A 27,090-nucleotide genomic window follows, 5' to 3' on the forward strand; every position below is an offset into this window, starting at 1 on the left:
TTTATACTGCTACTAAAGAAAAAATAACTCATGTTTTCAAAATGTTTTACTTTGGTACTCAAGAGAAATGTATATACGCAAGCCTACAGCCAGGCAGACAGTAAACTGCATAAGCAGTCAACTGCTGAATGATGGATATGGAGTGACTGATGCAATATTAAATATTACTGGAAAGAGTTGACTAACAGTTGAGGAAGGAATAAAAGAGAAATGTAGTATGCCTATGCTTTTTAAAAGATGGATATGGCTCTACTCAAGTGCATGCTCAGTCAGAAAGCTTTGTGTGATTTTGGAGAAATACAATTTTTACATCCTGACATATATTTGAAAATGCTGTTTTACAATCTGTTCATGAAAATTACTATCTTGGGTCTCAGAAACACTCCCAAACTTCTCTTTTTTTCCCTTATTAATAAGGGAATCTTCATTAGGAAGATATAAGAAGATTAAGTCTGTTAACCTCCCTATAGAACACAGGAGTGCAAACTAAAGGCACATAAACTCAAGAGACTTTGAAGCAAGACAGCAAGACTTTTCAGAAAAAAAATTACAGATAGACCTAGCAAGCCTACTGGTGTCACACAGCAGCAGATAAGAATTAGGGAAAGCAGAGATGGAGAAACTGTGCTTCAGAGGACAACTGCAGGTCCTTCTAGGAGCAGGAAGTTCCTGTAGGAGTGAAAGGATTCTGCACTCCCTCGAGGCACCAACCTGAGCATCCCGTGCAGAAAACCCATCAGCTATGAACCTCTTAGATCTGAGGAGGGAAGTCAATTTTAGCAGATGCTCATGTCACTTTGGCCTAACTAGTGTCCCTCGGGAAGATGGAGGAACCCAGTCAGAAATCAGTCGTGGCTGTACTGGGAAGCAACTTGTTTTGGGTAAACAACTCCGTGATCAGCACAAATAACTTAAAGTCCTTTCCCCACAGATATAATTTGTAAGTTGTGGAGCCACCCAGCGTGCAATGTGTTAGGTGCTGTCCACACACAGGAGGGACATAAGCCAAGGTCCACAGCATCTGTAATGGTTTACTGAATGAGCTGCATTTAGAGGCCACTGATTCTGTAAGCTGCATATTGCAGCTGGGTTCTCCCTCCTATTTTAGTTGCTCTACAGTGAGCAGCAAGTCAACTTCATCTTTGTTGTAGAGAGAGAAGGAGAACAACCTTCACCTCTGAAAAAAGCAGAAGAGGATATCAGCTACAGCAGGGTAAGCCAATCCCAAAGGAAAAAAAAAAAAAATTAAAAATTGTGTCGTCATGGATGAGGCAAAATTAATACATTTAGATGATCAAACCAGGTTCAGGGCTTTCCCAAACAAAGGGGATATCTGAACTCTTGATCAGAGCTAATGCTCTAGGTTTTGTAAAGGCAGTGCTTGTTACATCCATCTTCAAGTGTATTTCATTATATTTCATATATGGTAAAGCTGGTAGTGTAGGAGGAGAGGGGTTGCTATGCCTCATGCTCTTGTTCCTCTTGGGAAACAGCTGAAAGTCTGTAACCTGATGTAAGGCATCAAGAGCAGTAACAACAAAACACTATCCAGCAGATACTCAGCTGTGATACTCAGATGTGATACTCAGCTATGAAACGAGTTGTCACTCCAAGCTCTTAGTGGAGAGATGTTTGCATCCCTCACTTTGAAAACATGGTTTTGGCAGTCACAGGGAAACTAGAAAGACTGAACCCTGAGACATTTTGGGTTGAGTTAAATCACTGGAAAAACTACATAGCAGATGTGCTGTCTGATCCCTGCATAAGTCACAATGTTGGTGTTGACAGATACCAGCTCCAAGACGATGACAGCAAAGTTGTATGATTTATCAGCCTAAAACATGACAGTGCATGGTTGGATGTAATTCTGCTTGGCATGTCTTCTTAACCAAAATGCAAACTTTAAAAAGATTTGGTTTGCTTTATTATTTGCACCAAAAAAATGACACATTTTTGCTGTCATATATATAATATTTATATTACCAAAACCAATACAAGGAAAATCACTGCAAAAGAACAATCAATGATCCAGATCCTCCAAACCAAGTTGTGCTGCAATACAGCACTTGAAAAGTCAAGGCATGGTCAGTTGCTTGATTCTTTTTTCTAGTATCCTGAAAAAAAAATTATCTCCATTCTTTCAATAGGTGAACAGAAAAAGTGAAAGCACATCGCCTTACCCTGCCTGAGCTGTGCCAGGAGGGATTCTTTACCTACAGTTATAGTGTGCTTGTGGTTGGCTATAAAATAAAGGCCCTTTGTACATAACAGAGTAAACATAATTCTATCTAGCTCTTTCAGGTTGAATACTCAATGCAGTTTCCATAGTGATAGGGAAAATAGGTTTATTTTACAGTATCAGTTCCCAAGAGAATAGATATATGATTTTAGCATGAAATAAACATTAAACTCAATGAGTTTAATAGGCTTAAACTCAAAAAAATTCTCTCACCCCAAAAAGCATCTCTTAACTAAAGCCTCCAACCTGTACTTCAGATAAAGTGAGGAGGATGTGCCCCATTCTGCAGGTGTTCCAGCACTGGAAGAGAAACCATAGGGCACCAAAATCACTACCAAAGCACGATTAAGTTGTATTTCTTACATGAATTGGGCCACTCATGTTCCAAAACACCATAAACATCTACGTAGCAAGCCAGCATCTACTGCATGATAACAGCTGGTCACAGACTGGAAATACTTCTATTATTTCATAAAGCATTCACAAAATAAGACATACACATATACATCAACTGTATATATGTGAATATGTACATGAACAGCTGCTCTTGATTCAGACCTGATAAAAATTAGAAACTGCATTATAATCTGCCTCAGTTTCACAAGACGTTTTTGGCCCAGCTTCCTACTGTAGCTGTCCCCGGTGCCTTGTGACTCAGTTCACCTGTTTTCCATCCATGTGAACACCACAGGCTCCATATTACACAACATTTTAAAACTTTGAAAGGTAAATATACAGATAACCAGGAGCTATCAAAATATTTGCAACAAATGAACAGCAATATAAAAAAAATGTTTTGGCTATATATATACCCATTAGTGTAAGAAGTGAGGCTACTGGCGTTTTGCTGCTATCAGTGTCTGCTTAGATGATCTTTACCTATGTGGGAAATGTTAAGAAATGCTGAGTTACAATAAGCTATATTCTGCAGGTACTGGGCCAGGTTAAAAAGTGTGGTGAAGCATATTACATTTACAGAAGCAGCTATGTCCTCAGGAAACGGAAAGTTGTACTATAGAGTATTCAAGCTCACTTTTTAACTAGTTTGCCATTTTTGCATACTAGTTAGGAAGGGCTTGTTTCTTTTCCTTTAACCACAAAGCTGTTACTCAATGACTTCAGTTTCTAAATGATAAAACCACATAGCAAAGTTAAAAATTCTCATCAGAAACCAAACAATTATTCAAGAAGTGTTATATCTAAATGAGAATTAAAGAAATCCACTGTGAAGCAAAGATTCATATTTTCTGTGCTCCCAGTCCTGCATTTTACAATCTACTCCTTTTTCTTATTATATACTTAGCTACTATGTTTAATTCCATCCCAATGGCACAAATGAAAACAGCTAAAATTTTCTTTATTTTCAGAAAAGTGCCACACATGGACATCAAGAATTCTAACTGCAGCAAGACAACACAGACCATGAGTGCACCAACTGCTGCTTTGGCAGCATAGACATTTCTCCAGTTCCTTCTCTCATTCATTCCTATCCACAGCACATTGCCTTCCCTCCTCAATGCCTAGCAGCATTGGAGGCATGGCTACACTTGATTCCTCCCCATGTTACATTTATAAAACTAAGACAGACAACAGACACCACTTCAAAAGACAGACAAGAGTTTCTAATGGATAAAACCATACTTGACTGTCAATAAACCTTCATTTTGAAATAGGAGAAAAAGCAGAAATTGTTGCAGACAATAACAATCTGGATAATCCAAACTATATCCACAGCAGTAGATCATGCTGCTCCAGACTCAGCTGAAGAAGTCTGCAAAGCATTCCTGATTTTCTGCTTCTGCAATGATATTCACCTAAATTCTACCATGCAAGGCTACCTTTCATTCACAAAATGTATGTATGCTGTTCAGGCTATAGTATACCTTCAGGACACTCTATGTATTGTTTCTTCTCAGAGCTAACTGATTTTCCACAGAGTTCCATGCGAAAAAAAATAAGAAAAATCTTTTAAACAGGAATATGTGCTCCTTCAAAATTGTGACAGTAACAGGATTGAGAGACATATATCATTAAGTCTGTCAAATGCACAGATGTGTCTCTAAATACCAAATACTGCTGCAATCAGCCAGACAGGATTTAAGTCAATCTTAACAACCATAATTTTCTTCATAATTTTTGTACTGTGAACCTCCAGAGTAAGTATTAATAATGTTGATTTCATAAAAGCTGGAAGAATTCCTTGTTACTTTCTTATCAGAGACCTCAGTCTCAAAGGTTTTAGCTCCTGTTCAAAGAGAGGAATTTTTACATGTACAGCTTAACACAATCAAAAAGATGAGATGCTGTGGACAACCGTTATTAGCAGCAAGAATTCATGGAATGGCAGTTGGCCCTCTTCAGGTGAGCAGAGATCACCTGGACCCACCCACATTAACAAGTACGTTCAACCATTAATTCTTCTTAAATGTAGAGATTTTCCAAACCCTTTCCATTAGTACAAAAGCTCATAGACATATTAGCAAGCACCAGGCTTCTTGCACAAAGCAGGAATGGTGAATTTTAACATCATAATACTGGCTGATTCGTACTCCTCCAGCAAGACTACTGCCATCATTCAGAACAGGGTTATGCCAGACTGAAGCTGGGCTCATGTTATCTATACAGCTTTAAGCTCTTGAAAACATTCCAGGAACTCCTACATCAGTTCATTCTTCAGTCCCCATCAGCCAAGAAAAGGATTTAGATTTTACCATCAATTTTCAGTTAAATAAAATAACTCTTTCAAACATCATGCTAATCACAATCATCTTCAATTTTCTAGTATATCTCATATCTCACTTTTATTTTCATTTCTACAGATTCTTTATGTTCAGTTTCTAAAATGCAATACTCAAAATATCCTATACTTGATAGTTTCTACAAAATTCTATATGTAATTGTTTTTACATTCCTGTGCATGTGTCAAAATCTTATTTAAGATATAAGAGTGAAAAAAAAAAATGACAGGGTGATGTAAAGACAGAGGGCTAGAGTTTTCCAAAGAGAGTTTTCTGTTCCTCTCAGCTCCAACAGTATGGTGCTACTGCTGCTGTTGAATCCAATGATGGAGAATTTCAAAAGAAGTTGCAAACAGAAGGATCCCATCAGTAACCTCCAAGGCAGACAAAGGCCCTTTGGAAAAGGTCTGAGACGCCTCAGACACATTATCCAGACCTTTGAAGAAACTAAGTCAGTCTATTAGAAAACCTTAAGATACCAAGGGGTTGCAATAAAACCCACTGAATTCCAGCTCAAAACTTTGCTACGTTCCCCATTACCAGTTCCACGCTATTTTGCTGTGTGCTTCCCTTCACTTACGAAGGGTGTTTAAAAATTACTTCTGTTTGTGGAGACGTTTCACAGATTTCACAGATTTCACAGAATATTCTGAGCCTTTAAATGTTCCTGACTACAATGGGATTCTCATACTTTATAACTGAACTGAAGTCTCTTTAGCTCAGAATGTAACAGGTAAAGGCAATTAATGAACCTACGGTATGCTACTAGTTAGCTTTACTAGTCCATACGGTATTTCCCTATTCTGAGGAGGGAGTTTCAAGCATGTAACAGGGAGAAAACAAGGGATTACATTACTGTGTCCATACCACTAACAGAGGTTAATTGCATTTGGGAGCAAGTTGCTAAAATGACAGAGTTCATTTGGAAACAAAACTAAATAAAAGCAGGTCAGGAAACCCCGTGCAAAAATCAAGATTTTTGTAAGAATACTGTGAACAGAAAAAAACCAACCTCAGGTACCCTATGCACAGGGGTAGAGGGAGAGGAAAAGCTGTGTCAGCAATCTGTTACTTCATGGGTACTCTAAGATACTGCCAGAATCAGAAATTCTCATAAAGCAGCAAGGAATTTGCAAAACAAGTTAAAACAAGACACAAAAATATGCTCTGGGTCAATATATTCAATTTCAAGCAGATGTCTTCCACTCAGTGCACATTAACCCTGAAACCATACACAGGAAACCTGGATGTGACTCATATAAAATTCAGACAAGTATGGACAGGGTTATGACTTGCGATTTCCTCTGCCAGTCCTACAGAGCAACTGCCACTGCACCAGCTGTACAAGCAGTGCAGTGGCACATGCAATAGGAAACTGTGAAGATCAGTATAAGGACCTAAACCCACACTTGGCAACACAGTGAGGTTTGACGGCTCTAGAACACTTGACCTGGCCCTACTATTATTAAAGCACATGTCCTACCTGCTTTGAACCCAGGCAGTGTTTCTATAGTGCCACTGCAAACAGCATCTGTCAAGCACATTGATGGATGCAGCTCTTGACCTCATGAATTGAAGAGGAACCATAACAACACTCAATGAACAAAATCAAAAATAAAAACTTTGGCTATCAAGCACAAGAGCACATCTCTTTTACAAAAAGTCTTCAAACACATTTCCAGAATGGTCTGAAAAGTGACAACTATCAATAACAATGCTTTCACAGTCCACTCATCACCTTCATCTTATCTAGACTGACTACTTTCCTTTAAGCACTTGTTTTAGCTGCATGCTGAATAAGTGAAAATATTTCACTCTCTATTTTTTTCAAGAAAAGGATGTGGTTTAGGTCATAAATACACTGAGAGCTGAGGCTGCAGCATCAACTTTGTATCTCCTTAAAAGCTTCATAAATCCATTGAACAACGGCAGTGTGTGACCCTAGCACACCAGTAATTTGCAAATGCCACCACCTGAGGTCTTTCTGAAGGGCTATAATAAAACGTTGTACAAGAGCAGTCCAGTTTTCTTCACAGCTAATGAAAGCACTTCTATATTCCAGCATATTCATAAAATCTGAATTCATATAGATATCTGATATACCAGAAAAAGATAAAAAAGGTTATCTAAGCATCTGAATACTCAAATCTATTGTAAAAGCACAACAGAGATGCAAAATCTAGCAACTAGTTAAAGAATGATGCACAGTAGTTAAGAGGGAAAAACCCAAAGCCATTTAAAAAGTGCAAAATAACAATCCACCAGTCAGGAACAGAGCATTACAAATGTTTTCGGGGGCAGGGGTGGTTCAGGCAAAAAATACCTTTCAACCTCATACATTGAACTTCTTATATCACAGGCTTGAGTTTGGTAGTTTGCAATTAATAAAAAGCAAAATAATTGCTGCTGCCCAAATAATTAGAGATCCTCAGCCTTGAATTCTCCTCAGGGGCCTATACAGGACTGACTGTGGCAGCAAACCTGTTGATTTGCCCCTTTTAACCACAGGAAGAGAGAAGAGATGCAAAAGTAATGCCAGTTGTCTATGGGCAGCTCAATGCAATGGCACAGCAGGGCACTCAGCAGCACTACAAACATGCCTCAAAGCAACACAGTGAGGATTCCTGCTGCTTCTACAAAGCAGCACTAATCAGCAGAGAAAGCAAAGGGACTGAGAGGTCTTCTAACACTTGCCTGCAGGCGACCTAGAAATATCTGGGCACAAAGGCATATGGCTAGGAGACTTCATCATTCCAAACCATGATTCAGTGCAGAAGTTACCTGATGTCATGGTACTCAGAGGAGAGGCTACAGCCCTTTCCCAGACTCCCGCCAACGACTGGCTGTACAATGCTGCATTGCTGTGTTTGCCTGATGCTTATGGATGTTTAAAAAAATAAAAAATAAAAAATTATGCCTGAAGCAATGTCCAAATCTGTGGCATCACACACATCTGCAGTGACCCAGGAACAAGAAAGTGTCTTAAATCAGTACAAAAAACCCCCCACTATTCATTTTCTTCCATCACCTAGAAGGTATTTTGAGTGAAATATATTACAAAATGAAACTATTACAGACCATCTCAGAAATATGCATTGTAAAAGTGTCAAGCCTAAGAACAGTACGAGACTATTAGAAATAAACCCTTCTGCCACATTATCAGCAATAAAACGTCTTTTGTGTGAAAATCTTCTGGCTTCTGTGGTACTCCAATTGACAGCAGACAGGTATTTTTGACAAAAAACCAACACAGTTGATATCCTGACTCTAAAGCTGGCATTACCATTGTTAAGAGAAAACAGATAAGGTTTCCCTCATCAACATAAATTGTTGACTCCACCAGCCTGCAGAAGCCAAGTGGAACACATGTGACTATGTGGGCTACAAAAAGCTGAAGCACAACTGTGCTAATTAAACGCGCACAGAAGGAACTCTGAGTTATGTGCTCATAACACCAAAGATTAGCTTTGCCCAGTTCCCCAGCAGCAAACCAGATTGCAGGGAGGCTAGAATTTCACTTCTGGTAATTTATTCTTAATTCCATTATTCGCAAGAACCAGTACCTCACTGTGCAAAATAATTACACAGAATATATGCCTGGGTCATTTCCTCAATGCAGTTGAAGACTGGCTTTCTTGAATAATAAAAGTATCTTTTAGTGCTTGATCTGTGTTAAGAGGCTACAAAAAGAAGCTAAAAACAGCAGATAACTTTAAAACACTTTCTTGCTGTTCTACTCACAGTGATTCGTGACACTAATTCAAATCCTTTTTGAGCTTAATGAGCAGGAAACACTGAAACAACTGCCACTACACATCAAAAATGAACTTACAACTTCTTGAATTTAATTTTCACTTCCAAGCCTATAGCTCATGGGGAAAGAAAGTTCAAAAGCTGCTATAGAGAGCAGCTATAGAGAGTACTTTACATTCAAAATTACATCCCTTCAACTCCCTAAAACCTACCAAGACATTTTCAGCATTTAAAAAGCAAAATTTACATGTATTTGCCAAGAATTAAAAGCAGAATAAAATTTAACATCAAGCAGTTAATTTTAGAAGGGAACTTTTCCAATATACTGATGCTGCTTTAGGTCACTTAGAAGTCTGTAGCCTCATGAAGTGTATTTCTTGGCCAAAGCTAAGAAAAATTTTACACACAAATTGCCCGATAATAAAACATATTATATTTACCTGCAAGATTTTTTGGTTCAAAGGAAATTCTGACCACAGTGTCAGAATTTGAATGCATTTGTTTCTGCACTGTGATAAAAAAATAATAAAACTTAACAGATATTTCTTAAATCTTGTAAAAAAAGGGGTTAGGTTTTTGGGGGGGTTGTGGGTTGCTGAGAAAAAGACACCTTTGCCTTTCAAAAGTGGCAAGGTATTTTAACCTTTAATTCCTCCTATGGTCCCAACTTTGTCCCATCTCTGAGGCCTGCACGCTCCCTCTTCACCATCCCCACAAGCTGGGCTGCTCCCGTGACTTTTTGGGCCCTCAAGGAGCTGGACAAATGGTGGAACAGGGGCTAAAACTAATCCATCCTAGTAATGTGAGGTGAGAGACAGAGAGAACTGAACCAAACCAGCTCTCAGATCCAATCCACCACACAGGCCCTCCCTCACTCCACTTGGTGTGGGAAAACAAGGCTTGTTATGTAACACTTGGTTAAGGGGAAGCTGCCATGAACACACCAACAGTCATGCAAAACGAGGCCTTCATATGAATATACCTGTCTATCCACCCCAAACAGAAAATTACTTTCCCACTTCCCTGTTTGATTTAAATAGGCCAATATTAAATGCATGATCTTGAAAGAAAATGACGACTTTGTGCTTCTAAAATGAACATAAGTCCTCTGTGGAGTGTAAATATATGCACAAACACCACTTAGAAGAAAATATTTTCAAATGTCAAGTTTTACAGGGGCAAAATAATTTGATTTACAAAATAATCAATGTGCCTGCCCTTTTCAAAATGTAAATAAAGTTTTATTTTCAGATAAGAGTTTTGAAATACAGTTGGCACAGAACCAAGGGCTTTTTGTTGGTTAAAGGAAACTGATAAAGACACAAAATAGTTTTTATAACTGTAAAACAGTGGTATGATATCTTTTAACTACCACTTGAGTAAATTTTAAAAAACATCAAGCATACAAAAAAAAATCTCTATTCACTTCTAAAGTGTATGGTTTTGTAGAAGACTTTTGAAATTAAAGCCTAAGTAATCAGCACAGAATGGTGATCAGGAAAGGGTAACTATCAAGATTTCCTGCAGTCAGTCTCATTTCTCTGTTGTATTTGATAAATAAATGCATCCAGCAAATACCACAGGTGATAAAAGCTCCATGCACTAAAGTACAGGCACAACAGAAGGACATTTCATTGCTTTTACTAGTTCTAGCTTAGTGCTACCTTCGCTATCAATATGTGAAGAAAAGGAAAGACCTTTTTTGATCATGTTATCAAGGATCACTTTATCAATATACTACCGTGTCAAAAACAATTCCTCACTATAACACTATAGAAAAAAATTGCTATGAACTAATTCGTATCAAAACTCTGAGTCTAATGGAGACTCGCTATGCAAAAACAAGTATTTCCTTGATAGTTCATGGAACCAACCTCTGCCTTCAGCCCTATTATGTTGTTTCCAAGGTTACTCTTGTCCACATCATCCTTTGTTTGCAAAGCCAGTCCATCACTTCCTCACTTGTCTGTGGGTTGCCGTCTCTCTCCCTTGTTATTCCTAGTTTAAAGCTCTCCTGACCAGCTTGGCCAGCCTGTTGGTAAAGATGCTTTTGCCTGACTTGGTCAGGTAGATTCAGTCTTTTCTGAGCAGTTCTTGCCCCTCATAGAGGGTCTCCATGGTTGTAAAAGCCAAATGCCTGTTGTCAAGATCAGCTGTGCAACCAGTTGTTGACCTCCAGGATCCCTTTGCTTCTATTCAAGCCCTACGTCCTCACTGGGAAGATCAAGGAGAAAAACCTGGCTCCTGTACCCTTGTTCCACAACACCATGGACCCAAATCTCTCTCCTAAAAGAGAAAGTACACACAGAAATGTAGTCGTACCTTATGTAATTTCCATACCTCACCAAAGACATTGCAAGACTCTTAGAAGTATTAATCACCTTTGTAAGTCTTTTTTAATAGATCATTTTAAGAGATAGGCCTTGCCCATTAACTCTCAGCAACTCCAATTCTCACTCAAGTCAACCAGCAGGAAGAAACAGAAAGTTCAATGCTAAATTTTGACATTAAAATTATCTGGCAGGAAGAACTACCTCTTCAGAAAGCCACAGTACTACCCCAGGGCTTTGTTCACCTGATGTCCAACTTTGGGCCCAAATCTGGCTGACCTTTCTTTCAGCAGGCCACTGTAAGTCTTCCAGGTATAAACCAACTAGTAGACAGTTGACCATGGTACATAGATAAAATTACTTACTAGAACACAGAGAAACATCCTAGAGACAAAGAATAAACACCAAAATGTATACAATACTTATCTGAATATTTTTAAGAAAGCAATTTCAGACCACCTATTACAATCAATTTTAAATTTTGCCTGAGACACTTGAAGAGAAGCACAATGAGGATCCCTTTCTCACTTTTCCAGTTACCTTAACAACCACAAAATGCAAAATCTAAAGAGAAGACTAACTGATTTAGGAAATATTCTAGCTGTCAGTCATTTTCAAGAAACTGTCTAAACTGAACCAGAAAGAGTGTCATAAAATATACAATAAATAACACAAAACAATGCACCTAATTAACACTAAAGCAATATAATGCAAGTTAGGAGATGTCAAAAAATCTAACCAAAAATAATCTACTCCAACAACAAGGAAAAAATTCCACAGCAAGGTCTCCGACACAAATGGAAACTGCTCCCATTTGCTGCTTGCTTTGACTTTTGTATCCATTATCAGGAATGGAGGAGTAGACCCTTATTAGCATCATAATTTCCCTTTTGCAACATTCATATGCGCTAAACAAGATCATGGCTCTTTATGATTATTTTCAGATATCAGGCAATTTGAAAATCATTAGCAAGTCAATTCTTCTTCAGACATCATACACACTCCAAGTCTTCAGCAAGTACCCAGTCAGTACCCACACAGATCACTCATAGTGCAAGAACACTGATAAAACAGGAAAACTAATATTACATAAAAAATCTGTATTTTCTTCTTTGACAGCTTCTTCAGAAGCGAACAATATGACACTGCTAATGGTGAGAATTGCATTAAAGCCTGCTCAGTTTTTCACAATGGTGAATGCCTTCAAAGCAAAATTTGCCAGTCACCTCTGCATATATGGCATTATGTCAATGGTTTGTGTAAAAACAGATACCTCCTCCCATGATTTTGCTCCTTATTCCATTAGTTTGTTTTCTGCACTGGATTTGCATGGCCAGGTTTTGGTAACAGGGGGGCTACAGGGGTGGCTTCTTTGAGAAGCTGTTAGAACCTTCCCTTATGTCCGATGCAACCAATGTCCAATGGACCAGACAGGTCCAAGATGGATCTGCCTCTCATCAAGGCCAAGCCCATCAGCTATACTGACAGTGCCTCTGGGATAATGTAGTCAATAAGGGAGGCAAAACAAACCTGCAGCAGTAGGGAGAAATTAAATACGTGAGAAAAACAACTCTGCAGACACCAAGAAAAAGGAGGTGCGCCAGAGCAGAGATTCCCTTGCAGCCCATGGTGAAGGCCATGGTGAGGCAGTTGACCCCCTGCAGCCCATGGAGAACCTCATGCCAGAGCAGGTGGATGCCCAAAGGAGGCTGTGACCCCGTGGGAAGCCCATGCTGGAGCAAGCTCTTGGCAGGACCTATGGCCCACAGAGAGATGAGCTCAGGCTGGAGCAGTTTTGCTGGCAGGACTTGTGGCCTCTAGGGGGTCCCATGCTGAAGGAGACTGTTCCTGAAGGACTGCACCCTGTGGAAACTGACCCATGCTTGGAGCAGTTTGTGAAGAACTGCAGTCCATGGGAAGGACTCAGGTTGGAGAAACTTGTCTCCAGGACTGGACTGTCTCCAGGCAGGACTGTCTCCAGTGGGAGAGACCCCACTGGAGCATGGGAAGAGCGTGAGGAGTCCTTCCCTGAGGAGGAAGATGCTGAGAGACATGGCATGATGAACTAACTACAACCCCCATTCCCTGTCCCTGTGCAGGAGTGAAGGGAGTGAAGTTAAGCACAGTAAGAAGGGAGGGGTGGAGGGAAAGTATTTTAAGATTTAATTTTTATTTCTCATTGTCCTACTTTGAATTGACTGGTAATCATTTAAATTAGCTTTTTTCAAGTCAAATCTGTTTTGCCCATGAGAGTAACCAGTGAGTGATCTCTCCCCGTCCTTATCTTGACCTAAGAGCCTTTTGTTATATTTTCTCTCCCCTGTCCAGTTGAGGAGGGGAGTGATAGAGCAGCTTTGGTGGGCACTGGGCATCCAGCCAGGGACAACCCACGGCATTTTCTGAAAACAAACAAGAGAACAATGCTTCCCTCCACACTTTAACCCAACACAGAGTCACTCTCACAAAATCTACTGTGCAGAGTATTGCACAGTATGATTAAAAGAAAAATGTACCATTGTAATGCATGTAGGAAGTTGCATGCTGAACTACAACCTATGTATTCAACAGGTGAACTTTCCCATCTCAGAAGGGAATAAGAAAGTCTCAGAGGAAAAATATTTTGGAAAAAAACACAACAAACCTGATTGTTTACCCAAACAAGACCAGAGAGATGACATTTTAATTGTTTATTTTCAGGCAATTGTTCAGTCTATGTTTAAAATGTCTAAATTAGCATTCAAATAGTACTGACCACTGTGAGGGGAAAAACAACAAGAACAACAACAAATCCCAAAGAGCTGCCAATGTTAATAAGTGGCAGAGGCCAATTTCACTAGTTGCCCCACAATTGGTACATGAAAGTCTTCTAAAGCAAGAAGTAAGCTACAAGAAAACAGAGGATGCATTGTTTCAACCAGTAGCAATAATATCAGAATATTTATGCAGTTGTGAGGTACCTGGACTTTATTGAGCACCTATTTTAAACTTGATCAGAGCATCTGATCACACTGGGACTTCCGGACATTTTAAGGATTGTCACTGAGCCTGACCTCATCGAATTCTGGCTACCCAGGCACCAACTGGTTTGCTGTACCAGTTCCACTAATACCTCCAGATTTTGGTGCCCTCCTCTGGAGCATACTTACACTCTAATGCAGCCCAGAGTGTAACATGCAGATGGGGGTATGCAATATTGTGTATGTACACACATGTATGTGTGTGTGTGTCTATGTGTGTGTGTATGTATATATATATATATATATATATTTCATACATGCAATCTGTTTAATATTTTTCCAAACTTCCATGAAGCGATGTGGCTAGTTTCTAACAGGTCTTGGTGATTTCCTATGGAAGGAGTACAGCTAAAATATTACATTTTTTTCCTATATATCAATAATTTAACACATTCCTAACTTTCAGAAATAGTCATCTTGAGTCAATGATTGCTGCTTACCACACTAAGTCAGTGGTAAGACATACCCTGAGTGCCCAAAGAAATTACTCATTCAGATCGCACACTCAGTGCTTCTTGAGTCCCAGGTGACATCTGATTCATCAGCAAATACACATTATTACTCACCTGGAAATAGGGGAGGTTTTCCTGTAAAGCTAATTGCTTCCACTTATGTACACCATAAAGAAAAGACTGTGATCAGAAAACATTTATCCAAAGTGTTTTCAGATGGTCAATATGATAAGATACATGTTCTGTAATATAGATGGTTCATAAGGCTGTTCTCATACCTTTTGAAAAGAATGAAGAGCTAATCTAATTACTGAATAAGATAGATGCCATGTGCACTATACACAATCCTGAAGTTCTTCAGGAGCACTTCTTGTTTTGTTGAAGGGACAGTATTGCTTTAAACAGTTGTAGCTTCCATTTTCCAAATGTATAAAGTCAAACAAAGAAATTAAACCTGAGAAAGACCAAGAAATATAAATTCCCAACTGATTGTAAAAATAAATGTCCATCTTCTCTAATACCAATGTAAATAAGTATCAGAAGTGATGACAATGGAAGACTCATGTGCATGTATGGACAGGAGAAATGGTTAAGACCAGAAATACAGCCTGTGAGCAGCCAGCTTATCACTCAGTGAGCCAAAAAGCAAACAGAATCTGACATTTAAAAAGATGATTCAGTTTACCAGAGCTTGATTCATTAATGTGGTTCTAGTAAAAACCCTGCACAGCTTCCAGAAAAGTATCATGTTGAAATTTAAGTGCTATGTATTAAAAAAAAAAAAAAGGATTTAAATAAATGCTACCTTGCACTACCTAAAGTCATCATCTGTGCAAGCCCCAGGTTCTGGGTGGGAGCATGAAACTACTAGCAAACATTTCTATTCACTGCCCGAGGTCTGTCTCAAACTCTAGGCAGGAACAACTGTTCTTCTCTTCTTCAACTTCCACCTTTTCCTCTAGTGCCTAATTTTTAGATCTTTCCTCTTTTATAGCTATTTAATTAGAGGGAAAAAAAATCAAAACAGTAAACAAACAACAAACCAACCAAACAAAACCCCAACCATTAGCTCAGCCCGTCAGCATTGCCTTTTTTCTGTGACCACTCAACACTAACTCTGTACTTTACAGTGTACAGGCTGGTATCAGTCAAGACTTTGTAAATCTGTGACCACTGTCTATCTCCCTATAAAGGTTTCAAGCAAATAAGGGCCATCATCCAACTAGAAAGTGCATGTCATGCCTTTTCTGTCTTTTATGTGGATTTGTCTTGAAAGAAAAAAGGCCTTAGTGCTTTTTGTCGATTATCCCAAAGTGCAATACTTTATTGTAATATAAAAGACTGTCAAAGGTAGGGTACACTCTGTACTCAACAGAAACCTCTGTGTTAACACTGAAGGAGTGATAACGCTTTGGTAAAGTGAGAGACATTCTTAGTACACAGCATTTCAAATGCTTGGCTGTTTTTCTCTTTTTTATTAAAGGCAGATGACATAACAGTTTTAACTGTAATTGTTCTCCATGGATAGAAGGTGTGTGGGAACAGCCTGCTTGGATTTACCAAAGGCAAATGTTATCTGACCAACCTGACTGCCTCCTGTGATGAAATGACTGGTTCTGTGGAGGAGGGGAAAAGCATAACATCACATCCCTGACTTTAGTGTGGCCTGTGACACAGCCTCCCACAGTCTGCCACTCTACCCATATATTCAAACAGAGAAGACAAGGTTTGGGTACGTGGAATACAAGTGGTAGATAACTCGTTGCATCACCATGCTCAGAAGATTGTGATCAACAGCACAGCACCCTACTGGCAGTCAGTCAGCATCCACATCCCTCAGGGATCAACTCTAAGGCCAATATTGTTTAGTGTCTTTATTAAAGACCCAGGTAATAACAAACTGGTGGACTAGTCAGTACACTAAAAGGAAGAGCTCCTATTCAGAGGAACCTCAACAGGCTACAGAAATAAACAGATAAGAATCTCATTAAGTGCAATAAAGACACATGCAAAACTCTGCATCTGAAATGGGTTAACTCCATTCACTAGGATCAGCAGGGGCCAACTGGCCTCAAAGTAGCTTTGCAGAAAAGATTCCGTTTATTTTTTGCATCATTTTACTTAAGTGACTATAAATGATTGCACTAAAGGTGTTTGGAACTGCTGAGCAGCTCCTGAAGTACATGGCAAAGGCAGGCACTACTAGCAAAAAGGCTTAACCCTTGTTCTCCTAAACTTGGCCATTTGAGAGAAAAGACACAGGAGTCCCTATGGAGCAACAAGAAATGGGTTTGGAAGAACAGATATGTACTTAGGGTTGTGCTGACAATTTTTCTCCCCTTGTTCTGCTTTGCTGCTTCTAAAGACTTTAAAGATACTTTGCTCAGTCAATACCGTCACAAGCAATGACAGCTTCCTGAGGGAAAAGCTGTGTCTAATACACCAGTCACAGCTGATCACAGAGAATTACAGAAAAACAGGAGCTTGAAGAACAGTGAAAAATTCAGGACCAGTTTCTCCCCAGAGGGAAGGGTTTCTGACCTCAAGACCAAAATGGGTGGACTGGATGAGAGACTACAAAATGCTCAGATACTCTGCTCTCTCAAACAGTGGCAAAAAATGCAATCAGACAGTACTTGGGAATTATAACCCATCAAAAATGTCAAGAGTCTTTACTATGCCAGGAATAGAAATCAACACACAAAGGTTTACAGAGATGATATCATTAGTTTTGGGGTTTGCTTGGTTTGGTTTGTTAGGTTTTTTTAATTGCCCATAGAAAGAACAAGAAATAAATTAAAAAACAATTGCCATGACTGAATAAATGAAGTAAATGTTTCAGTTGACAAGTTATGATACTATTCACATGACAGTGGCAATGCTGATTACTGCAGAGCCCAGGTAAATAACATAAGATCAACTACCAGCTATAATGCATTTCTCAGTGATAAACAAATAACATTCTTGGATTCAGCTAAAAGAACATCATAAAAATTCAAGAAACTAATGACTATATATACCCAATAGATATTTATGCCACCGTTATACAAGCACTGTGGAAGTAGTTCATTATAAAAATTTAGTTTTGCACATCTTTCATATACTCTGACATAATGATATAATTAATATAGGAACCATCCTGAAATTAAGTTCTCCATAATCCACAGTGAACAAATCATACAGCCTTATAATCTCATGTTACCTTTCCACCGCAATAATTATTTATATACATGTACAGTCCTCCCTATCTTCCAAGTATTTGCAGAAAATAAAGTAGCTTTGTAATAGAGAAATCAGTTAAAAGATGTAGGACTTCATGAGAGTTCAAAAATTCATCTTTAGCAGCATATAAAGGTCTCCAGCTCAAAATCCTACTGTAAATTATAGTAAGTGTGATTTAAAGGAAAGGTTGATCACTTAAGTAGAATCATTTTCAACACAAAAGCCCCTTTTCAAGGATAGACACATGACCTTTCCCAAGGAACGTTCCTCAAAAAAAAATCCATAGAAAAAACCAAATCCTCTGATAAACTGTGAAAAATCAGAAGTAAACACAGTTAACAGAAGACAGGTAGCTCAAGGCAAACTCCTCCTTGTATTATCAACACCTAGTCAATTCCCAAGTCACAATGGTCTTTTTGTTTGCCACTCAACCTTCCCCTCCCGAAGGAAGATACACATGCAAAACATACCAATTACATATGGAAACCTTTTTATTTATAGTAGATATACATATAATTACAAATACACATACAAATATCACACAAATATTAAAATACATATACTAATATTAAAACTAGGACCCCCAGAGCCCTGAACCAGAGGACCATGACTGTGAGAATAATAAACTCCCAGACAACCCTGAACCTGTGGAGGACTTGCTGCTTCAGCTGGATCCTGTTAAGTCTATGGTGCCTGATGGGATTCATTCCAGGATAAAGGAGCTGGCTGATGTCATCATGAGACCTCTCTCAATGATTTTTCAACTGTCTTGGGAATCTAGAAAGGTTCTAGTTGACTGGAAGCTGGCAAATGAAGCAGGCACTGATTTCTTACCTCTAGTGACCAGTGACAGGACCTGAGGGAATGGTATGAAGCTGTGTCAGGGGAGGATTAGGTTAGATACTAGGAAAAGGTTCTTCATCCAGAGGGTGGTTGGGCACTGGAACAGGCTCTGCAGGGAAGTGGACACAGCACCAAGCCTGACAGAGTTCAAGAAGCGTTTGGATGATACTCTCAGGCACGTGGTTTGATATTCTTAGGGTTGTCCTATGCAGGGCCAGGAGCTGGACTCGGTGGTTCCCTTCCAATTCAGGATATTCTATGATTCTATGAAATATATCAGGGTCCTTAACTATGGTGCAGTATGGAAAGGATGAAGTAGATGGGCAAAAACTGGTTTTATCTTCTGTCCACAAGGCCAGGCTATAGGGAGACTGTAACTCTTCAAACTACACTGTTGTTGTTTTTCACAAGGTTTTGCTCACACACTGCCCACAGCAAATCCCATTACAATAATGTGCAAAATCTATGCTAATGCACTACTTGGCTGGCAATTTTAAGTGCACAGACGTCACACAGTTAAAGACTGCATTTCCCTCAGCAACTGTTACTTAGTAACCCTCTGCACACAAATAGAATTTTACATCACTGCATATGTGTTGTGAAGGCTAAAATCCATGCCTCAATTCTATAGGCAAGCAGGAATTAAAGGAGTCATGCAGGCAGTTGTAAAACTTGCACTATGTTCAATTGCTTCTCTAGGCAGAGAATTGAACTGGAGAGAGAAAACCTGTGCATAAACAAGGAGCTATTTCCACTTCTATTCTCTTGCTGGTAATTTCATCATAAAAAAGAAGCAGCTGTAACTTCAGAGAAGTTAGACCTCAGACAGATTTTTTGGTATTACTCATATGCTGTACAGTGCAGACTTCAGAGATAAGCAAAACAGACCTCGCAAAGCTCTTCACCTTCTCCCTTAGAGGTAGTAAAATCCATTGACTACATAACTTCTGTGTAGAATTGGTACTGCCAGAGTCACAGTCAAAACAATACTGAAAAAAGCTGTGTGAAACAGATCCAGGACTGAAGAAAACAGGTGGAGCATGATGGATTAAAAAAAATAAAAAAATCTTAAAATAAATGCAGATTAGAATCCATCAGCTCTAAATACAAAAACTTTAATAGCTGTATTGTATTAACATGTATTTGATCCTTCCCATATACAGGCTATTTGGGAACTGACTGACAGTCTAACTCAAGCAGCTTGAATAACTACTGGCATGGGACTCCATAATCACTTTAGACCAAGACACTGCCTTTTTAGCACAGAACAAAATAAGTGGCCTGCTGGAAATACCTAGACATCTTTTTAATTCAATTCCCTACATTGCCAATAATATCTTATCATTACTCTGCTTTGTCCCATCCATTGCCTCTAGCAGCCCACAGTTTTATTTTCTAAAATTATTTATTGTAATAAAAGTGGGTTATCTTGACACAAAAGCAACTGATTGAGTTACATATATTGCATTTCACCAACAAATATATTAGTATAAAGGGGTTACACATAAACTATATTTGCAGTTATTAAACCAAGTGAATAAGCACGTTGATAAGCAAACACACTGCATTTGCAATTCTATTAGCAAGTTTACAACCTCTACAGTCTAGCACATCTCCTAGAGTGCAGCATTCAAATAACCATTTCCTATTTCTTCCTAACTATGAAAAATAGTTATCCTAAAGCAGGATTTTGAAAACTCCAGCAAACCAAAACACTCTTCCCCTCAAATTTTGTCCTGTAATAGGTAACTCAACAGATATTGCAAAATCATAGAGAATCAATGCTTCAAAATGTGAGTTCCTACTCAAAGCTTTTTTTTGCTGTCACAACCATACCTTGATATTAACAACATTGTAACAAGCAGGATGTCCCAACTCAGACCAGAAATCTTTAGTCCAGTTAGGCACCAGGCATTCTTTTCTCTTAAGGAAACAACATTCAGATAGGAACCATTTCAAGGTTTGAAACTAACCACACTAAATCATGACCAAAAGAACTCCAGATGCTCATAGTTGTTGCTGAAGTCCTCATTTTCTTAAAGACCCAATTTGGCAGCACAGCAGCAGAATTGAGAACTAAGCAGGAGACTTGGCCAAGTCTTACTCAGTGACTGGGAAAATTAACTGGCCGCCTGGCTCTCTGCAGGAAGAAAGGAGCTCTGCCTCTGCTTCACCAGCCCATGGTTTGCAGCCTAATTGGTTAAAGCAAACCCATCAGAGCAAAAAGCAGAACAACTTGTCATCTGCTTACACCAGGGCTCAGAAGCTGGGATCAAAACCAAGGGCCCCTGCTCCTATGCTGTAAAACAAACTTGCACTATGTTCAATAGTGCAATAGTGCACTACGTTTAGTAGTTCAATATGAGCCATCTCCCTCGTGGGCTACATGTAACACATATTCAGAGGGACTCCTGTTCCTTATATACAGCATCAAGAGATAGAATCAGGAGTGATACAAGACAGGCAATTTAGTTCATACAAAGCCTATCTGTCAAGCCCTATAAGCTTCAAAAATGCCATGAACCTTTTATTCTCCCAGAATAACTCCTTAGAGTTAAAGGTCACTAGCCAGGACACCCATACAGTCTGTTGAGAGGGTGTTGGAACCCAGAGCTCCCCATTCCACCTGAATACATCCACTGACAGGGATCTTTCGGCCTCCTCTCCCTGCCTCAAGCTGTATATAAATTTCATTTTTAGATGGTTTTATCAATCCTTGTAAGACCTATATAGCGTAGTATAATATCATAATAAGAATAAAATAATAAACGATTGACAAGATGCCAGTAGAAAGGAAAAGGAAGCAACAGAGGGAAGAAGTATACTGAAAAAATTTCAGAATGGAATTAAGTTCCCTCTCACCCTGAGAGGATTGCATAAAAGTAGAACACAAGGCAGTGAGGTCAAAACAAGAGGAAAAGGTGTCAGAATTCTTTTTTTTTAAAAAAATATTGAATTGTAGAATCAAAATATCAAATTTTCTCCAAACACAGATTTGATTCTGAAATAAACTGAAGATTAGCACCACACCATAGGAAAGAACCTCTATCAGCAAGTATAGTGCAGCACATGACAAGGTATTTCTTTCAGCAGAAAAAAAGTAAGTTTTAGTCTTCATTATATACAGCCTTGACCTAGAATCTCATCTCATGTGACTGAGCACCAGAAGTAACATCAATTGTCCCAAACAGACTCAGTTTTCTGTGTAGCAGCATACCAAAGACAAAACAGTTGTTACTTTAGGCAGTGGGTCTTACCTACTGTGAACTCTGAAGCCTCTCCTAGAACACAAAGATATATTTAACTATACTTGTAGTATATATTTTTAAAATATATTAAAGATATTTAATTTAAAATCAATAAATATTAGGTATTGAAATATCTTCAATATATTTTATGATGCATAAACATTTCTCACTGAGAGGCACTGACTTGAGGTTCTGAGTCTCACATTCAGCAATCTTTCATCTGCCAAGTCGCAAAAAACCAGGATTGTCTGGAATTTCAGACATGAGTTTAAAAAAAAAAAGTACTGATTATTCAGGTTTTAACACTGTGCACCATAAGGAAAGTTTTATCTGCAGTAGAAAGTTCTGCTTCAGTGTTAAGAAAACACTTAACTTGTAGTTCATAGGGAACATCAGAATGGATAGTCAGACTCCCGAGGGTGGAGGCTACTGATCTTGCCTTTTGAAACTGATATAGAGAGTACTTTTGCAGCCATCCAGAGATATAAGCAGAGTATGAATACTTGAATATACCCTTGTGTTTATATATAAACATTTTTAAATATACACTTGTACTTTTCTCTGTATGGACATGTACATACTTATATATATGAGTGCACAAAAGGAACAGAAGTGAGATTTAAAGTTTTTTGCACGCAGTTCCACTTCACATTTACAAACTTTAGCCACATTTCCCCAAAAGAACTACACAGCAATTCTTACATTTTCTGCATAAAACAAATTTTTCAACAGGTACAAGGTGCAAATGCAAAAATCCAACACAGCTTTATGACAAAGGAGTATATAAGTGCCGATGACAGTAGGTCATAAAAATAACAGAAGACAGCTTTGATTTTCAGCTTTCAAATATTGACAATGGCATTACTGGATAGCCTTGTAAAGCAATGTACTGTGGTATGCTGGGACAGTTGCAGAAAGTCATATGCCAACATGAAGAGAGAGAGCTGGCTTGAAAATAGTTTTTCTAGTGGATATGTGTTGTCAGAGAAGTGTAAATTTTCTGTTTTCTTCCATGGTGTTCACACCTTCCTGATCAGACTGCCTGTTAGCTGGCCATCTCTTCACTGTTTCTGAGTATGCAACAGCACTATTAGCAACTAAGTGCTATTTCTAATGCCTCAGAAAAATCAAAGCAATACATTTTGACTGCATTGGAGGTGCTGGCAGAAAGCAGCATGCAGAAAGAAACTGGGCATAAGAAGTAGAGGGAAGATAAAGCAGAAGGAGCTAGGCATACAAGCCAGTTATAACCACAAAACCAAAACAAAAACCCCCACATCACTCAGACTTCAACATCACTGTCTTGAATTGTTTTGAATCAAAACACCTCCCGCATACTGGGATTTCCATAACTCATCTGAAAACATCAGCTGAATCCATTCCTGAAGCTTTACACAGAACAGGAACAACTGAGGACCCCAAAATGGTGACTACCGTTTTGATAATAAGTGTCTGGTTTGAAGACAGATCTTAGGGGTGGTAGACTTGTTAAGATTTCTGGCTGTTGGGTCTTTTCGATGGTTTTTGAGCTGCCTAGCAATCATGAGCAAGCTGAGTGCCCTCATGCCTCCCTAAATCAGCTTTCAGTTCTAGCTAAGTTTAGCCTCATCAGCCTGAACACCACTCTGTGGCACTGTCACAAAAATGCAAGATTTCCATTATTGCCTCTTCCTGATTACAACTGATGCTCAGAAGTCCCCCTAATTATCCAGGGTAACTGTTATGTACTGTGTGGCTTTTGGCATTATGCAAATTTTGATATTTTTATGGCCACATTCACTGGTTGCTGCACTGAAAGATCAGATTGTTTTTAAGAGTGAATCTTATCTCAGCAATCAAGAATAAAGTTTTATTATTCTGCTTAAAAGTTTTTCAGTTTCCTTTTAAAAAAACCCTTGTTTTCTCCAGCAAATGCTATCAAAGCATTTCCATCAGCTCAAAGTGAAGCACCTGAAAAAGTTAAATAAAAAGGAAAAACATTCTGTAACATTTCAGCTCAAAGAGAAAAAATAAGCTGTAGCCATAGGCAAGCTAAATTTACTCAGTGTACAAATAGTTGCAGTTATTCAAGAAATTCAGCTTCTGAAGTGCAAAAAGAAGACACTGTCAGCGATACTTTCTATGGGAAAGCCCTGTATATTTGTCCTTATGATGTCCATTACACACTTGCTGAATTTACAAACAAGAGCAAGATTCAACTCAGCTTAATGATGTGGAACTCCTCTTTTCTCACAGCAGAATATTTAGCATCAGATCTAAGCAGAGACAGTGTTTTGACTTTGTACTGAGGCACAGTGTAAAACCATGTCTTACAACTAGTTATACCACGCTAGCTGCACAGTAGTTACACTACACACAGAAGTGCAACTGTGTGAAGCTGAGAATTAAAATAAAGCATGGTTCCAGCACTTTCCTCGCAGCTGCTGCCCAAGATCATTGAAGACAACAGAATTAGCATTAGGAGAAAAAGATGAGAACAAACTTTAAAATGCACCTTTAACAGGGTTTAATACTTGTGCTAGAGGGCAGGTTTGTCTTACACTGGAGATTCCATTGTGGTTTGGTACTGGGTATCCACAGGTAAAGCTTGGCAATTTCTGTAATAGGGAGAATACATTTCATTGCAAGTGAGTTTACATCCATAACTGCGTTCTAAGGTAATACATTGTTGCAGAAGTGTTTTTATGCTCTTCTCAAATATAACTAAGGCCCAAGCAACAAACAAGAATTTTCATCTCATCCAATTTCAGAGCAGGTGATACAACAAGTCCTGGTCGATGGCAAGCTGAATATGAGTCAGTAGTGCCCTGGCAGCCAGGAGGCCCAGTCGTGTCCTGGGGGGCATCAGGCAAAGCATCGCCAGCCAGTTGAGGGAGGGGATTGTCCCGCTCTGCTCTGCACTGGGGCAGCCTCACCTTGAATACTGTGTGCAGTTTTGGGTGCCACAATGTAAGAAAGACATTAAGCTCTTAGTGTCCAAAGGAGGGCAATGAAGATGGTGAAGGGCTTTGAGGGGAAGCCGTATGAGGAGCGGTTGAGGTCACTTAGTCTGTTCAGCCTGGAGAAGACTGAGGGGAGACCTAATTGCAGCCTACAATATCCTCATGAGAGGAATAGGAGTGGCTAGCACTGATCTCTCAGGTGACCAGTGACAGGACCCAAGGGAATGGCCTGACATTGTGTCAGGGGAGGTTTAGGTTGGATATTAGAAAAAGTTCCTCTCTCAGAGGGTGGTTGGACACTGGAACAGGCTCTGCAGGGAAGTGGCCACAGCACCAAGCCTGACAGAGTTCAAGAAGCATTTGGATGATACTCTCAGGCACATGGTGTGACTTGGGGATGGTCTTGTGCAGGGCTAAGGGCTGCACGAGGCTGGACTTGATGCTCCTTGTGGGTCCCTTGCCACTCAGCATAATCTGTCATTCTGTGAACATATTGTCGCGTGTTGATCTGTGACCACCATAACAGTAAAAGCACAAACGGTTATGTGAGGAAGGAAGATACTGCTCCCTTTCAGGATCTCCATGTCACTTACTGTTTCCTCAAGATTAAAAATATGAACAACTTTGCCTTCATTTCTCTGGTGTGAAGATGCTAATGAACTGAACAACATGTTCTCTGGCTGAAGTATGGGCTGACTCATTAGAAAAGTCATCTCAGCAACTAGAACAGTTCACAGAGAGTTCACAAAGAATTCCCAGTGCATTACACTCCTGTTCTTCCAGGAGTATAATTGCTAATTTAAGTGGTACTGGCATTAAACTCATTTGAAAGGACATTTATCTAGTTCTGTATCAAAACTAACAAGGAGGGAACTATAGGAAACAACTTCAACAACAACATGGCACCTGAAGCACAGGACCTTAAAAAGCACAGAGTGCACTTCCCTCTTCTAGTCAGTTCTGTAGGCTGAGGGTGGGAAAACAAAGCCTAAGACCCTACCTCTTCCCCAGCCAAAACCACAGTGACTGCACCTCTTCCTTTTACACCCATGCAAGCTCAACCAGCTCAAGACTTAAATCAAGAAACACTAGTACTTAGCTGTTGTGTGCTGAACAGGAAAACATGCTCTCAACTTATTTTATGAAACCATTGCCTACACATTTACTCGAAACACTGAAACACTTGCTGAAATCAAAATATGAACTTGTCATATTTTAGACATTAGAAAGATCAAATATTATGACTATAACTGACCATACTAAATTCAGCACCTGAAGAATTTAATGAACAGTCAAGTATTGAAACACATCACTTGGATTTAGACACATGAATTGTTCTCTTTAACTTTGTAGTAGAGCTATTTGCCTAGTGAACCATTAATGCAGACTTCCAATACCAAACTGAAAGATGGTCCTAGGGTTAATTTTTGAGGACAGATGTCATAGCTGCTTCATGCTTGGCATTCTCAGAGGTTTCAAACCATACAGTCACTTCTGTATCGCTATGATATCATCTCACTAGCTGAAGCACATTAGCATCTGAAGGCTCCACTCAAGGTCTCCAAGCACTACTATTAATACAGAACAACACTGCATCAGTCCCAACAAACATTCCAGAGAAAGAAATTAAACAGAGAGACAGAGAGAGTACATGAGGACTTGCTCAAGGCCGAAGCTAGGTCGATGGTAGAAACTGAAAAAAACAGACATCAGATTCAACTGGTAATGCTTAACCTGACTGCCTAGAACTTCCCTTCACACCCTTGAAGAGGATTTGCCTCTTCCAAAAGCAGCAATTCCTCGTGCCAGGCACCAGCTTAACCAGATGCTCGTTGGTCACAAGAATTTCTTCACTGTGTATGTAACCTTTAAAACTGGCTGGTGAAAATGCTCATCAAATCTGTCACAGAAAATGCTGTCGCTCTCAACATTTTAAAGTTTTTCTCTCTTTTTCCTTTGCCTTCAGAAAGATACTAGCTCAGAGGGAGTGTTTTAATCAAAAACATCAAATTGCAAAGAATACACCATAAAAGGACCCATGCTTTTTATTGCTTTACAGCAAAAGGTAAAACTGAGAAAACACACAATTACACTAGGAAATAAAAAGAGTGCTATGCAAGTTTGCTAGGGGAAAAAAGTGAAAAAGCTGCATGATTGATTTGTGGATGGCAATAAGACTATACAAATGTAATAAAATCAAAAGCCACATTTGTTAGTTTTTTCCTTTCTTGATAATTTATGATGCATACCAAGAGGAAGCACCTGGTAAAAACCACACGTAGCTCAGGTCTGTAAGTGGTCTCAAC

At 39.1% G+C, this 27,090-nt stretch overlaps 1 protein-coding gene across 1 annotated transcript in view; it reads right to left on the reverse strand.

Moving 5' to 3' along the window:
* Positions 1 to 27,090, reverse strand: part of MBP (myelin basic protein) — a 114,441-nt gene that overhangs the window by 55,507 nt on the left and 31,844 nt on the right. The window lies entirely within an intron of this gene.

The sequence above is a fragment of the Corapipo altera genome, unplaced genomic scaffold (genome assembly GCF_003945725.1).
Source record: "Corapipo altera isolate COAL_440 unplaced genomic scaffold, ASM394572v1 24b, whole genome shotgun sequence".
Classification (NCBI taxonomy): Eukaryota; Metazoa; Chordata; class Aves; order Passeriformes; family Pipridae; genus Corapipo; species Corapipo altera.